This window comes from Lathyrus oleraceus, chromosome 5 (assembly GCF_024323335.1).
Source record: "Lathyrus oleraceus cultivar Zhongwan6 chromosome 5, CAAS_Psat_ZW6_1.0, whole genome shotgun sequence".
NCBI classification, from domain to species: Eukaryota; Viridiplantae; Streptophyta; class Magnoliopsida; order Fabales; family Fabaceae; genus Lathyrus; species Lathyrus oleraceus.
This window is the reverse complement of record NC_066583.1, coordinates 507,142,835-507,160,252: the sequence shown is the minus strand read 5'-3', so window position 1 is coordinate 507,160,252 and position 17,418 is coordinate 507,142,835. Positions and strand designations below refer to the sequence as shown.

The window sequence follows — 17,418 nt, the reverse complement described above, 5'->3', positions numbered from 1 at the left end:
TGAAACCAAGTACTTGTGAAATGAACATTCATCTTATACAATATTGAAGATCCATTTGAGTTCATCTGCAACATGATCATTTTGAAACTGTCATCTTGAACCTGTGTCTAATGCCTACTTTTGAAGTCATCTGATGCATGAGAAATTTTGGAGGAAATCATGGAGTTGCTAAGCTTGGATGTGGCTATCTTTATTTGATACCTTGATATTCATCTTGCTATTTGTGTATTGATATTGCTTGATTCTAAAGTCCAAGGGAAATTTGGGTTTCTATATGACATTCTTGTCTATTGGATTGCAGCCCATTGGTAAGATCTTTTCAACTTTTAACTTTTAAAATTGTGCTTAGGATTAGCCTCTTCATCTCCTCCCCACTTCTTTAATTTCAAAAATCTCTCCCTCCATTTAAAATCCTCTTTGTTTGTGATTTCTAAACTTAGACTTTTTTGCAAATTAGAAACTTTGGCCTTATGCCATTGAATTTTTAAACTCTTTTCTTAATCAAACTTGTGAATGAACTTAATTATACTTGACTTAAAGTTTCAAAAGCCAAAAAGAACTAACACTCATCCAAACCATTTTTAGGCCTTTTGTGCCTCTTTCAAAATTAAAATTTTGTTAAAAGCAATGCACTCACTTTGAAATTGATACCACGAACTACGAGGTTTTAATCCCTCATTTTTATGTTGGTACGTAGGCACGAGTCTGAAGGTCTTGTCAAACATAAAAATATAATTAATGATTTATTGTCTCATCCCTCCACTCTATTTATTGCAAACATCATTTTGTACAAAAACACATATGCACACAAGAAAGGGCTCCCTAGGAGTACCTAGGACACTTCGGGTGCTAACACATTCCCTCTGTGTAACCAACCCCCTTACTTGTAATCTCTGGCATTTTATTAGTTTTGATTTGAAGACTTCTTATTTTTGGGTTTTATTCATACTTTTCCCTTTTCCCTTGCAAACAATAAAAGTGTGTTGGCGACTCTGGTTTTATTGACGTCTAGCTTATCCATAGCTTGATGGTCATGAATTTACCGCTACACAACTCACACTAAACAGTTAACATAACATTCTAATAACCTTATAATAGTTCATAACATTACTACAATGTTCTTCAATAATAACTAACTACATCACAATCTAAACCAAAGTTAAACCTTTGTAATACAGCAGGGAATGCATAAACAATACAAATATCTATACTAATTCAATCTAACTTATTTACTTGATTATTTCTAATCCATTAATTGCAAATATATTGGCTTATAGCATAAGAATACTAAGCATGCACCTATGCTAAGAGCAGTTTAGGTTAATGCAAGCCAAACCATAGTTAATTTTCTTCTAAGCTAATAGGCAATGCAACAGTGAATTTCAATTGCAACAACATCATAGTTTACACATCAACTACACCACTAACTCTAGCTTAGCATTAACACCAATGTAACACCAATCCAAACTTACAAGACTCACATGACATACCAGGCAACAAACATTCACCAAAGCAGCATATCAGATCAATTAACATTGAGTTAGGTTACAAAATACACTTAGTTCAACCTAGCATTGCAATTAAACCAACATCTATGAACACACAACTCCATGGCCACATGACAGTCCCCTAATTAACATGTTTCTAAACTAGTGCATTAACATTCCAATTGTCATTAATAGTCCCATAACCAATTAATCAACAAAATAATTCAAGTCAGTTCAACAATCCTAATTTAGGTCAATAACTTTCAATTCCAAACATAGGTCAAACATATGTATCAACTAACTAATTCACAACATTCATAAGAACCACAATGTAACTGAACATTTCATTCATACAATCAATGTAATTTTACATCTAAAAAGTATAACTCTACAACTAACATACTTCCCTCTTCCACTAACCTTGACTTCAGTTTAGTAACTTGATTGAACACCAAAATAACCTAACTAATCTCCCCTAAACTTCTAACTACTAATAGCATGTTAAATAACATAGTTTAATCTAACACAATCAAACTAACAACCAACTTATAACAACTATTATCTCTAACTATTAACTAACATTAACCTTCAATCTCACATGCATAATCAACCTAACTAACACTTAACTCAGCACTAACAAAACTAACAATTTTTAATCACTAACTAACTATGCAATTCACCTAACTAATTTCACTAACTAACTTAAGAAACTAAACTAACAGAATCTAACAAAGTTACATTTAACAACTAACTTCCTCTCAATTTCACTCACCACTTAATCCCTCCCTAACTGATAACTATCACTGCTCTAGCTTGCCCGAAGCAGTTAGGACTAAATCCCTATAACCATTCTCCTTCAATTAAGGAGGACAATCACAATTCTCCCAAACTCATTGAAAATCACTCTCTCAAGCACTATGAGATTGCTCTTAGAAGCTCTCGTTGTACCCCAAAATTTACCCCTCCCCTTTTCATCTTTACATTCAACCCTTAACTTGAGAATCATTTGCATACACTCATGTTTCATTCATATGCATCAAGCATCCTTCCATACCTAGTGGCTGATCATTATGGATCCAAAGTTCTTGGCTTGCAAAGCTAGGGTTTTTGGTGTGGATGAAACCCTAGAGGTTTGGCTTGGATTTCATCTAATCATAGGGGATGTGAAACCTTAATGGCCTGATCTTTAGGGCATGAGTTCAATAAATCCATCAAGGTAATTTTAAAGGGTCTCAAACCCTAATTTGTTGATGATTTGGTGGTGAGGCTTCATGATTGTTCTCGGGGTCTTATCTTGACTTCTAATCCTTAGTTAGGGATCATATATGTTGAATACTTTATTGGTAAGCATCCTAACTCATACAAAGGCTTTGATTAAAAGGTGTGTTATTGAAACCCTAATCCCAGATGCTTGAAGGCTTATGCTAGTAGGGTTTGACTTAGAATCATCTTGGTTTGACGGAAACTCTATTCCTTTTGGGGAGAGCCCTTGCCCAACATCTTGTCCATTATACCCAGACATCTTCCTGTCTCTTTCAAGATCATGTGTCTTATCCATATGATGTAGATCATTAATCATTGGTTCTTGGGGTCATGCTTGCACTAATACATTGTTTCTTTGGGCTTTGGCTAGCTTTTGATCCATAAAGGCTTGTAAACCATTTCTAGGTTGTCATTATGGATTCATCTATGGTTAATCAGTATTCATGCCAACCTACACAAATCCATACAAGAAAACCCGAGTTTGAGATCTACGGTTGACTTTGGTCAACTGTTGACTTTTTGGTTAACTAGTTGACAAAAGTTAACCACTTTCCATAAGTCATTCTCAAGCCATTCACCTTCAATCCATGTCCATTTCAAAGTCCATGATTCATTCCAAACATTGACCATCTTTGACTATATTCCATTAAATTTACCATTCAATATCCAATATTCATTTCTAATTTCGAGCTAAAGCCATTTCATTTCACACAATTTCATCATAGGCCTTGAATCATCAATTTCAATACCACTATTCTACAAGTGTCATGCCATAGTCATTCATCTCATTCAAAACCAATTCTAATTTTCATGCTACCATCATCTTTAACATGAACAAAAACCAAGCTATATTTCATCACATTCTAGTTCATTATAAACCATTCACCATGTGTTGATTATTTGAACTTAGCATAGTCATGACCAACAAATGCATCTACATAAACCAAAATTTCAAAACCTAATGCTCATTCATTAAATTCCAAATCCAACATTCACAATCAAGATTCCTATAAAACTCTTATTTACAAATCATTATGATTTCCATCTCATGATGAATCTATCTACATTCTCTAATATTCATATAATTTGTAACCATTTTAAGAGACCAATCATAATGAAACATCCTAAGTTCATTCCAAGCTAACAAAATCCCTACTAACATCAAAGCATTTCAATACATTTGAGTTCAAAATGGAGAGGGTTATCTACTACATGTGCTACACCATGACACCAAAGTATACAATACATGTTAGACCTAAAGCCATCCAAGACAGAGTGTTGCCACTTTGCATTACCAACACCAGTCAGTATAGGAAAAGAGTTGCCAACATGATGACACTTCCCAATAAGGCATGCTTATCAGGTTTCGGCTGAGTATGTGGTCACAAAGATGATGTATCTGTGTCTTTAGTACCTTCGCCAAGGAACAAGATCATCACCATTGCTCTGAAGTGGATGGAAGACTACAACCTGTCTCCTAACAGCAACAAATGTCCAACAATGTTAGGCCTACAAAACAATGGACAACATCCAACCATTAAGTCTTATTTCATGTTAAAGATAACAATGGTGCATATTTGTTTATATAACATATCAGACCAAGGAGAATACAGTCATGTGCAAGGAAATAGTTGGCATAAAGGTCCTCACTTTCCTGCATCAGCCAAGCATCATACAATCCAACAGTTCATCAGTAGTACTCCATCATACTTTATGGCCATAACAATTGACATAGAATCTAGCAATGTATATAATGGCATACCAAGTACATCAATAGTGAACCAGCTCTGCATCACACCTCATCAACCAATGGAAAATTCAGTGTAAAACTAAATAATTCAGGCCATGGATGACCCTAAGCCAAAGACTCCAAAGCCATCAAGGCATCCTTGCATAAACCAGAATAGCTCAAATACAACAACACTGAAAAGTCCCTGCATTTCAATTGGTATCGTAGAATGGAGTTAACATCAATGAAACACCAATCCAAATTCACCAAAACTTCATAACAGTTAGCTAATACAAAGAAGCATAACATAGTAGTTCAAGTAATCAATCAAATTCACATAATAGTTCCATTAACATCACTAACATGATTTCCAAGTCCCTTAATAATTAGCCAATTTTTCCATTTAATCCATTCCAAGTAATTTCAAACCATAGACTAGCTACTGCCAATTTTAACTGTCATTAGCTAACTAATTTTCCAAGCTTCTAACTGATTCACTAATACACTAACCACCAATAACAAACCTGCCCTAACCCTTAACAAACTGACATAACCTGCTCCATTCTATTACAAGCAAATCCCCTATAAAGGTTTAATTATTGCCAATCATTGGAGGGGATCACTAATCTCAGCATTTCACTCTCACTCTGTTTTTGCTCAATCTCATTTCTCCCCCTCTCTCACTCAAAGCTCTACTCATAACTCCATTGAAGCTTCACATTCAAGCTTCAAGAAGAGTAAGCTTAACCTTGCATCATTCTCAGCTTAATCATATCATATAAGTACAGAAGAGGAAGAATTAATTCGAAGAAGAAGCATACATTAAGAGAGAGCCACGATCGTACATATTAATTAAGTGATTTTCCGTCGCTTACTTCGTCTACTCTGATTCAATGCTTCGCTGGAGCAACCCTCTGCTTCGGAGGTAGGTCCATCCTCACCATTTTGTAGCATTGATGTCATCCTTTTGTAGTTTACCTCAGGGCGACTCAAAGCCCTAACACTTAGGGCTCTGAGTCATAAGCCTTACCATGTAATTTGTGTTTAAACCTCTAAGGTTCTTGAGCTCTTTAATCGTATTTGTGATGATGGATCCATTTTTGTTTTAAATTGAATATGAATTTGAATTGGGGATATGAAGATGATTCTAATGGAGTATCTGGTTTATGTTTCTGGTGTCCACCACCGCCGAAAGCGATTTTTGGCACGGTGGCCCGCGACGATCATTTGATCTGAGATGGTGGGAAGTGAGGGCGTGTATTATAGCTCCATTCAAATTCAATTTTGGGGGGCGCATTTTGGAGTTTTTTTGGCTTTAGGCAATGACATGTCATTTTTGTTGGGCTTACTACATGGTGGGCCCAACCGTATTTCATCCAACATCATCCCCAGCTGATCCATACACCCCCAGATTGTAGTGTTGTGGACCATTTTTTATTTGCAGGAGAGATTCTTGGGCTTAAGGCCCATTTGCCGATCACACATCCAACTCCAGAACTGCACCCCCAACATTTGTGTAGTTTAATTACATTTTAATTCTATATTTTTAGCTTAATTAGGATTAATTCTTGTTAATCTCTTTTTTGCTCAAGTTAATAGAATTTTAGGATTTAATTATATTCTTAGGATTTAATTAGAATTTAAGATTAATTAGCTTAGACTTTTAATTAGACTAAAATTAAGATTAATTAGTTTTTTAATTGATTTTAGAATTTAGTTTAGTTTCTAAACAATTAGGTGTAAATAGGTATTATAACTTGATCAAATTTCAGGTTCTAGTTAGAATTTTAATTTTGTTAATTGATATTTCATGTGAAAAGACCATTTTACTCGTAAGGGTTATCTTGTTGTTTTAGCCATAGAAATGCATGTTCTTTTAAGACTAAATTTTGACTTAGAGTATTAGCTAGCTTAATAAAGTTGATTTTTCATGAAGTATCTAATTAACATGACTTTAACATGACATGCTCCCTTAGGATTAACTTGTGAATATCTTAACCCTTAAATTATGTTAATCATAGTTCTCAAGTTAATTCAAACCCTTCGATTTAAGTTGATCAAAAGCAATTTTGATTAACTAAATCCTTTGATCATGTATAATCCCACAGACAAATCAAGTGATCAAAAGTCCCTTGATGAGACTACTTATAATATTATGGATCTCGAAGCTTCAAGTCCCGACTTTCATGCAAGGCATCCCAATCAAATCAATCAGAGGATTATACAAGATACATCAAAGATCAACACTTGATAACTACGATTCAAATTGTATGCCACGAGTCTTAAGTAATGAGGAATGATGAGGCAAAGTTTCTCTTACCCTCGTCTAGAGTGACTTTACATACGGGGCGTAGACCCTAGCTATTCAAAGCATCTGTCTTCATTCATAGACTTTAATACAATGTGAATCAAATAAATTGCCAAGTCTTCTTCATGAAGCAACATCAACTCAAAGAGCAACAAAGAGGATTCTCCTCCAACAACTTGTTAGTTGTGATAAATATCACATGCCACGAGCCTTAAGTAATGAGGAATGATGAGACATAGTTTCTCATATCCTTGTCTAAAGTGACTTTGTGTACGAGACGTAGGCCTTAGCTATTCAAAGCATTCTCCCTCATTCATAGACTTTAGTTTGATTCATATCGAATAACTATCAAGCACTATTCATATTCCATTATCAATCAATCACTTCTTTTGCCTCAATCATCTTGTTGTCATCCCTAGTGGGTTGAACTAAGAAAGCTTTGGCTTTCTTATTGCACGGTGAAAATACGTAGGCACGAGAATTCAGATTCTCTGCGAGCTACCTTATTTTTTTCTACCTTGTTTATTAATCCTATCTTATTCAGTGATTCTTAATTCTTCATCAATCAATACCATCTTTTTGAGATCAAATACATTTTTCCTTTGATTCCATATCAATTCCTTCCTTTGAACCAATAGATGTTTACCATGATGTCAAACACTTAATTCTATTTGTTTCTGGTTATGACAAGAGTGTGTATGCCTAGTTTCCTCCATATCTTAGTCTATACCTCTTTTACTTTGTGGGTCAGAGTTTACTCCTTCATGGATCCAATATACCATTCTTCTTTGATCTCAAATTGTTGGTTCCCCGACCAGTGATATACTGTTCATTCAATCCAAACAACACTTTCTTGTGGGTCCCATACCTACCCTTTTAGGAAATCTGTCCATATTGTGAACCAAGAGATGTTTGCCTTGATGCCAAACACCTAATTCATTCTTTTTTGGTATGACAATACAATGGGTATGCCTATGTCCATCCACATCTTAGTTTGTACCTCTTTACTCTTGGGTTCATAGTAAGTTTGCCTTTATGGGTTCCCATGTTACCATTTTGTTAGTACACATTATACTATTCATCACTACAATCATACCCTTGAAGTTATTTGTCTTGTTAGTCCCAGTTGCTTAGGCAAACACTTCCTTATCTTTCCTTTGTTTTTGTGCTTCCACGAACTACAAATTCTCTAACTTTCTCATCACACGATGAGAATACGTAGGCACGAGGATGCGAATCCTTGGCGAGCATAATCCTAATTATTCCTTCTTCTGCCTTAGGGAATCATCCACTCATCTCCATGATGCATTCATATTCCACCTTCATTCACTTCACGTGATATAATCTACCTTTGAGCCAAATACGCTATCTATTTGAGCTTCATCCAATGTCAGCTTGTGAACCAAGAGATGTTTGACTTGATGCCAAATACCTATTTCATTCTTTTCGGTATAACAATACGGTGGGCATGCCTCTGTCCCTCCACGTCTTAGCTCATACCAATTTTACTCTTGGGTTCAGTTTTCTTCCCTTCTTGGAGTTCAAATCACATAATCCTCCAGTTCAAACCATACTTGATATCACTCTTCTTTCACCTCCCACCAATAGTTCTATGAACTACGAAACTCTAAATTCCTTATTGCACTATAAGGATACGTAGGCATGAGGGCCCCAATCCTCACCGAACACTTTATCTATTTCTTTTTATTTTCCCTTATTCTTTCACGAGTAACCTTAGATATAACACCTATTCGAGCAAGAACAATCAAAATGATTCCCATGGAGTACCATGGATGTAAGGGGTGTTAATACCTTATCTTTGCATAACCGACTTCCTTACCCAATATCTCTTTCCCCCGAGTTTTATCGATGTTTTCCCTTTCCTTCGGGAATAAATAAAGTTCGATGGCAACTCTGTTGTATGTTCGAGCATGCGATGCATTCAGGTATATTTCCGCTAGCTTTAGCTCTCTCTCTCTCTCCCTCTCCCTATCTCTCTCTCTCCAACTCTTTCTCTCTACTCTCATTTCTTATTTGAAAAATTCTTAAAAATATGATAATACACTTAGTTTGAATTAGCAACTATTCAACATTAGTTTTAGGATAATTTTAAATTAGATTTTTAGTAACTAATACACATGTAATATTAGATTTTGATTAGACTTGGTTTTAATTTTAGAAATTAATAGGTGTTAACATTGTAATTTCTTCATGATTTTAGTCCTTTAATTAAAACCCATGTGCTTTCATACCTTAATCATGCCCTACAGTGATTTGATTGATCAAATTTATTTTGATTAATTAATCACTTTACATTTTATCTATTTCCCTTATCCAGTCAAGTGATCATAAGCATGTTGATCACTTGATATGATTAGTCCTTTGCATTGGCACTTGCACCTGATTCCCCAAGTCAAACATAAGTTCAAGCCATCATGCAAGACTTCAAGGCCGAAGATTCTGGACATCAAGCACGACAAAAAGATTCATCTTCAACACTTGATAATTATTATATGAATAATGCGCCACGAGCCTTAAGCAATGGAAAAGAATGAGATATATTATTCCTACCCTTCTTCTGAGTATCTTTGGGTACGAGGCGTATGCCCCAGTTATTCAAAGTATTTGCCTCTGTTCATAAACTTTAGTGTAATTCAAATCGAATGAATGTCGGGTCTTCTTCTCCATAGACATCATCTCAATATTGCAATAATCAACATCCATCATATTTGTCTTTTACACTTCCCTTTGGACCAAAAACTAGACTTTCTTTGGACATCAGTATATTCTTTAGGTTAATCACCTCATGGTTAAGCATCTATCTATGAATTAATACTTCATGCATTTCCTTGTGATGCTTCATGCTCTAGCAACCCCTTCCTTGTAGGTCTTGATCCTTAGATATAGGAAAAACCCTACAATTCTGCATTGGCCACACCATCTATTGGTTAACGTCACACACTCTTTGGTTCAGACACACCTACTTATGGATCCAGACAACACAATCTTGGTTCAAACAATACTTTCACCATAACACCCAAGCAACACTTTCCTCATTCTACATTTGTTTCAAACTTTAAGCAATTCTCTTTTTTCTTTTAGTTCCATTCAATCAACTCTTTCTTTTTCTCTTATCACACAAATATTTTCAAAACAATATTCTTTATTTTTTTTTAAAGAATTGTTATAATTTGTTCCTTAGCAGTTAGAAAAAAGCTTAGAGCATTCAGACAAGGATCATAATCAACTAACGTCTACACACTTCAAGAATACAATTATAATTATTCCTTAAAATCAACCAACAAATCCGTATTTTCTACCACGAACTACGAAGCTCTGATTTTCTCATTGCATTATGAGAATACGTAAGCGCGAGAGTTTGAATCCTTGGCGAGCACACTAGTTTTTTCCCCTCATTTTCAAGTAACCTTTAGATAGTAACACCCATCCACGCAAAGAACAAATCAAAATGGTTCCCATTAAGTACAACGGATGTGAGGGTTGTTAATACCTTCCCATTGCATAACTGACTTCCTTACCTTGTTTCTCTTTCCCTTGGGTTTTATCGATATTTTCCCTTTCCTTTGGGAATAAATAAAGTTCGGTGGCGACTCTGTTGTATATTCGAGTGTGCGGTGGCACGGTGCACTCAAGTATTTTTCACGGTGTGACATTAGTTCATATTGCTCGACGCTAGGAAAATATTCGGCGGTATGCCTCTCTCCGTAGGCGATTGATGAGTTTTCTATATTCATGGAGTTTCCCTTCTCTTTCACCTTCGACCTGTGCGTGTGCGGTATAATTTTGTGCTCGTTGTCATAACCCAAAATGTGTCCTACCTATTTCCATTTCATTTGGCTCATGGCTCATGATTCATCTGCATACATTTACCCTAGTCATTCATTTTTAAGGATCAGTCATATGTACTTACATCTACATGTAATATAATTGATTTAGAGATTCATATTACTTATGATACAAGATATTGAATTATGCCAAGAATGCCATCAATCTTCATGAATTAGGGTTTCTTGTTGTGTGCAGGCTTGTGAGACCATTGAACTACAATTGACTTTTTGGTCAAAGTCAACTTTGAATGTTGACTTTATCTTGACCTAAGTCTTGGAATTCCTAATTATTTTCAAGGCATATTGGTGGTATTGGTACACAACATGGACAAGAAGATTTGGAAGCCAATCACAAAAGATTAACTTGTGGTCAACAAAGTCAACCATGGAAGATTGACTTTTTGTTCACCAAGTCTTATGAGGTATTTATATGTTAACTGATCGCTCTATTCGGAAATGCACGAATCGCGTCAGAGTAATATAAAAGAATATCGACCCCACAGAGACCAAATCGTTAATCTATCGATTAATATCGTTACGATGTTTATCTAAGGCGGTATAAAAGAGATATTGATGTTGCAAAATAACAGTAAATAAAGAAAATAATAAATACAGTGCAAATAAAGACAGGTTTGAATGTATTTCACGTCAGTTAAACGATGTGTCAATTGTCTAAATAGAACTACTTATGGGGCAATATTTTCTACTCTTGAAAAGAATCCATTTAACAGGAACTATCACTTTCACGTATTCAGAACCGAGTTTACCCTTAAATTAAGGCCTTTTATTGTCACTTATAAAAGGTGCGCAAAACGCTAAAGTAGTGAACTTATTTTTAAGAAATAAGACTCGTAAACTTAGTTGAAAAATGATTTTGATTTGGAAAGTTTACCCAATGAGTTTCCTGATTTTAAATCTATCAACGCGTCCGAAAACAGTTTCAAAATCGTTTTTCCTTAAAGTGATAAAAATTCCTAGTTAACTAAGCCAGGGTGCTTTCGCACTCCTTGAGTAATTAAAACTAACCAAGTTTGCTTCATAAAACTAGAATTAAAAATCAAAACATCATTTAAAGCATTTCTACAGATTCAATATGTGAAACATCTCTTTAACCGCGATCCTTACATTCTGACCTTTGAAAGATTTAGCCAGACATGGTAATACAAACAAACACAACGATATTGATCATGATGAAAAGTTGTTTTAGAATGTAAGGCGTAAAGAACAAGTAAAGCGTGTAAAATAATTAAAACGAGCAATAAAGATAATGGCGAGAAATTTAAATAAAGTAAAGACAATGACATGAATTAAATAAAGTAAAGCATGACAAGAAATTAAATAAAGTAAATCATAACAAGAAATTAAATAAAGTAAAGCATGACAAGTGAAATAAATAAAAGTGATTAAATTAGAACCTGCTCCAAACGGAGGCTTTAAATCTGGTACAAGGAAAATAAACCTTTGACTTTAAAGATAAATACGATAGCAAAATCAAAGTGCTCCAACTCAATTGCATTACGGTGCGATAACCCCTCGATGTGACGGATTACCGCTTTTACAGATGATAATATAGTCTTAATGTTGTAAACTAAGTTGGATTATTTAGAAATGAACTAGAACGACTTATTTATAGAGGAATTCAGCAGCGTGTAAAGACCATGATGCCCTTCAACTTCTCCTTAGTGGGAACGTGAAATGCAAAGGTGGCGCCCGCCACCCCTTCATGGCGCCCGCCATGTGTGTGAATGAGAAAGTTCATGGGATCGTGGCGGTTACCTCCTGGTTGAGGGCTGATCTGTCATGGCTTCTCCTATAGCGGCCGCCATGCATAATGCCATGTGTACAATATTTGCCGAAAAACCCTAATTTTTGGTCTTTTTGCTTCGTTTCTTCTAAAAAGGTCCCGAAAGAGCTAAATATATGAAAACAACATAAAAGAGAGAATAACACAAGTAAAATTATAATAAAGACCTAATAAACATGTGAAATCCGAGTCAAAAACGCGGTGTGATTCAGTGTGATCAAATTCTCTCACACTTAAACCTTTGCTTGTCCTCAAGCAAAACTATTTATAGCTCATGCAAGAAAAACAGTATCAACCAGAGTTGATTCAAGTAAAAAAGGCTTATAAGTTCATTCAAGGAATGTATTGATAGGTACTAACGAATCGAACTAAGGATATTGTAGTGACACTTCCTGCAAATGCGGCCATAGGCTTCGTTCCAATACAAATCAATCATATCACCCCACCATACCTAGGCCTTCTTTTCGTCTTCTTCAAGTCCTTTTCATTCAGGTGCAATCACATTAAGCCCGTTATTCGTACATACTCGTAGTAAGGTGACCAGTTGGTGATTATGATCTTAAGCATGGGGCTCTGGTACATAAGTTGGTGTAACCCCTTTACTTAACCCAATTTGTAGTTGTGGGGGATTGGATCATAATCCACCCTACCAAGTTCAGCACCAGATACCTCTGAACCAACCAACAATAGACATATCATTATATATATTTTTTATTATTTTTCTACATGTTTCGCAAATGTCTTTATTTTGCTGGGTTAAATGACCGTGTGAGAGTCACCTAGCCCGAATTTTCATACAACTAGAGAACAAAGCAGGAATTTTTATGATCATTCACTTATTTTCACCGGTCCCTTACGTAAAGCATGCTTAAGTCGGAGCTGGCTGCAAGGATAAACTACTTAAGGACTTATTTGGAACAAAAATTAGGGCCACATCATATGGGGTATCGGGATCGACTCTTATAATCATGAAGCCTACGGTGTTAAGACAATATCGATTTTTTAAAAAAGTTTTCCTAAGTCTTTTACATCCCGTCATAAACCTGTCTTATAGCCTGAATATTCAAGATGCACTGTTGTCTTTGCTCACAATTTTTTTTGTAAGGTTAAAGAAATGGGAGAAATACGGATACACTACACAAATGACTCGTCAAACACATGTTATTTTATTGAAAAGAAAAGGAAAACAACTAAAAATAAAGGAAAGCGATAAAAAGCGATAAAAATCTCCTCCCACACTTAAACCGAACATTGTCCTCAATGTTTCGATATGAGATAGGGTAGGAGTAACTTGGAAGAGAGAGAGAGAGAGAGAGAGAGAGAGAGAGAGAGAGAGAAAAAGAGAGAACTATGGGTGGTCACCGCCCTGGTCAGGATGCCTGGGTCGACGACGCCTGCTACGAGTACTAAGTCCTTCCTGCAGCTGCCTAGAGCGACCTAAGAGAGACCCTTGGTTGGCATCGATAAGTGCAAAGTGACGCTCAGTAGCCTGTCGCTGGCGATGTTGCTCATTAATGATCGTAAGTAAGGACTCAATGATAGTCCGATGTGCTTGCTCACTACGCTACTGGGAGGCTACCATAAAACTCATATTATCTGTCAATTATTGGTTTGTGGTATTCAGAAGGGTGTCATGCCTTTCCTCTCGAGCTAGGTGCTCACGCCACATCTCCTCAGTGATGTAAAAACTGGGAGCGGTACCTGCAAAATGATCAGAAGAAGAAGGTGCAGTGTGTGCAGGTGATACAGTAGGAATATCATGAGCAGGTGACTGATCGTGCCGGTTATACTCATCATCGGTCCCTTGCTCATCGTCCATATGAACATTAGGTGGCAAAGGACCAGTAAAAGGTGGAGAGTGACACTGCTCTATGATATTTCTAACTTCTTCTTCCGGGATGCAACGTCGAAAGATGTTATTTGTTCCTCTTTTGAAAAGGAGTGGTTCGTCCCAATAGAAATGTCTTACGTCTTTAAAGAACTTCTTCTTTTGTTGATAATTGAGGTCAGGTGGTATGATATCAGCGGCTAGATAATTCACAAAATCAGCGTACCATGGTACTCTACTAATTTCTGAAACTGTCCCAAAGTTGTCTCTATCAGGTTCAAGGGGAACGGTATCTAACTTGGCTATCAATCTATCATAGTTGAAATCATCATTTATAGGTAAATGGTCTGGCTTCAAATGCTCTAGTCTGGAAAGATGGTCATCAACTACATTTTCTGTTCCTTTTTTGTATCGAATATCTAAGTCAGCTCTTGTAGCAAAAGGATCCATCTGAGTAACCTAGGTTTCACATCCTTTTTGCTTATAAGGTAACGAATAGCTGCATGGTCTGTATAGACTATAATCTTATATCCGATAAGATAAGACCTAAATTTATCAATTACAAAAACTAAAACTATGAGTTCCTTCTCTTTTGTTGTATAATTTAGTTGAGTGGCATCTAGGGTTCTACTAGCGTAATATATTACATGTATTTTCTTATCTTTTCTTTGCCCTAAAACAGCTCCTATAGCAAAATCGCTAGCATCACACGTTATTTCAAAGGGTTGAGTCCAATCCGGAGTTTGTAAAATGGATGCTGAAATTAGTGCTTGTTTTAAACGATTAAAGGCTTCGATACATTTTTCATTGAAAATGAATTCAACGTCTTTCATCAGAAGGCCAGTTAGGGGGTTTGTTATTTTAGAGAAATCTTTGATGAAGCGTCGGTAGAAACCGGCATGTCCAAGAAAACTACAGACTTCTCTAACTGTCTTAGGAGGGTTAAGGTTTTCTATAACTTCTATCTTTGCTTTGTCAACCTCAATGCCTCTTTCAGATATTATATGTCTGTCATACCCCGATTTTGGTCCTGAATTTTTTTCATTTTTATTTGGCACTTGGCCTAAAATTCATTTGCATACATTCATTCCCAAATTCTTTTTTTTTAACAGACATTGGTCATTATCTAGCTTCTTGATCATGGTGTTTTTGATTATAAAATGGATTTTAATTATTTGACTTTTTTTAATTTTCAATTTGATTTTAATTTCGAATTAAGTTTAATTCCAAATTTCAATTTAATCTTAATTGTTTATTTTACTAATGATTCAAACTCTAATTGATTTTAATTTCCAAATGAATGTTAGAGTTGATATCAAAGTAGTTTTAACGAATTATAGATTAATTTGATTTTAATTTGGTTTATGCTGATTTGTTATTATTATTTAAATTGATATTTAGATTAGTCTTGGATTATTCCTAAAATCCATAACCATTTTTATAATCAAATATCCAAATTCCTTAAACCCACAATTAAATCCACTTTTTCCAATCCAACAACCCAACTCTATTTTTAAATCCATATCTAAAATCCATATCCATTTTCATTATCCATTCGGAATCAATTTAAACCAATCCATATCCAAAATCCATTCAATAATAACAATTAACCAATTAACCCAAAGTTCATTAATATAAAACAATTACCCAACAAAAAAACAAGTCCCAATTCCAATCCCATAAGAATTCCATAACAGCAACAACCGAGTTTCTTGCATTTACTTTTGAATCAAGATTCTCAATCTCAAGATGAAGTAGCAGTTTATCTCAAAGACCCATACACCAGTCGGAATGAGTGTTATCAACTGGACTCTTATTTTGATCAAGAAGACAACAATGTTGCTCAAATTTTCAAAACAGAAGTAAGCCCCATGATGCCTCATATCTTCAATGGATGCAATGCGACTGTGTTTGCTTATGGGGCTACTGGAAGTGGGAAGACATATACTATGCAGGGAACTGAAGAACATCCTGGCTTGATACATCTAGCAATGTCAAATATCATTTATATTTGTCAAAACACTGGAAGCACAACACATCTATCATACTATGAGGTCTACATGGACCGATGTTACGATCTCTTAGAACTAAAAGCAACTGAGATTTCAGTTTTGGACGACCAAGATGGTCAAATTCATCTTAGGGGACTGTCTCAAGTTCCTGTACACACAATGTCTGAATTTCCAGATGTTTTTGCCAGTGGTGTTCAAAGGCGCAAAGTTGCACATACATGCCTCAATGATGTATCCAGTAGGAGTCATGGAGTGCTTGTGATATCTGTAGTATCTACTCCTGATGAGACAGGAAGAACTGTATGTGGAAAGCTGAATCTCATCGACTTGGCAGGTAATGAAGATAACAGAAGGAGCTGCAGTGAAGGGATACGTCTTCAAGAGAGTGCTAAGATAAATCAGTCCTTGTTTGCGCTCTCGAACGTGATATACACGTTGAACAACAACCAAACAAGAATACCCTATAGAGAAAGCAAATTGACCCGTATATTACAAGACTCTCTAGGCGGAACGAGTCGTGCGCTGATGGTTGCTTGCCTGAATCCAGGAGAATACCAAGAATCTGTTAATACTGTTGGTTTGGCTGCTCGATCAAGGCATGTCTCTAATTTTGTACCTTCAGCTCATAAACTTGAGACGCCAAAAGCTAATGTGGACATGGAAGCCAAATTGAGATCTTGGCTAGAATCGAAAGGCAAGGCAAAGACTTCACAACAAAGACTTGGGCCATTTAAATCTCCAATTTTGAAAAAAAACTCCAAGTTCCATCATGACATCTGCTAAGAAGTCAGTTACTTTCTGTACTTCAGTGAAGGTGGAAAGAACTTACATCAACCAAGATGCTCCAAATACTACTGAAAGCAGGTCCTTTGCGGAGACTTTTAGAAATTTGATAGATGATGAAGCTGCTTTTGATTCTTTCAAGGAGAACAATCATAGGAGAGAGATTGAGCATGAGCGAATAGGCTCTATTCCAAGCTTGCAACCAACATTACCAAGCTTGTCAAAATCAAACCAAGCTCACCGAGTTCACTGCAGTAAAAAACAACAACAAAACAATTAGCAAAAACAAGGAATCTATGTGGAGGCGCATTTGTTTAATCCACCGCTTGCTTCACTAGCCATGAGTCTCAAAATCT

General features: G+C 35.8%; 1 pseudogene; it reads left to right on the top strand.

Annotated features, from left to right (window-relative positions):
• Positions 1-17,342, top strand: part of LOC127081656 (kinesin-like protein KIN-10B) — a 40,247-nt pseudogene extending 22,905 nt beyond the window's left edge.
• Positions 17,343-17,418: the final 76 nt, after the last annotated feature.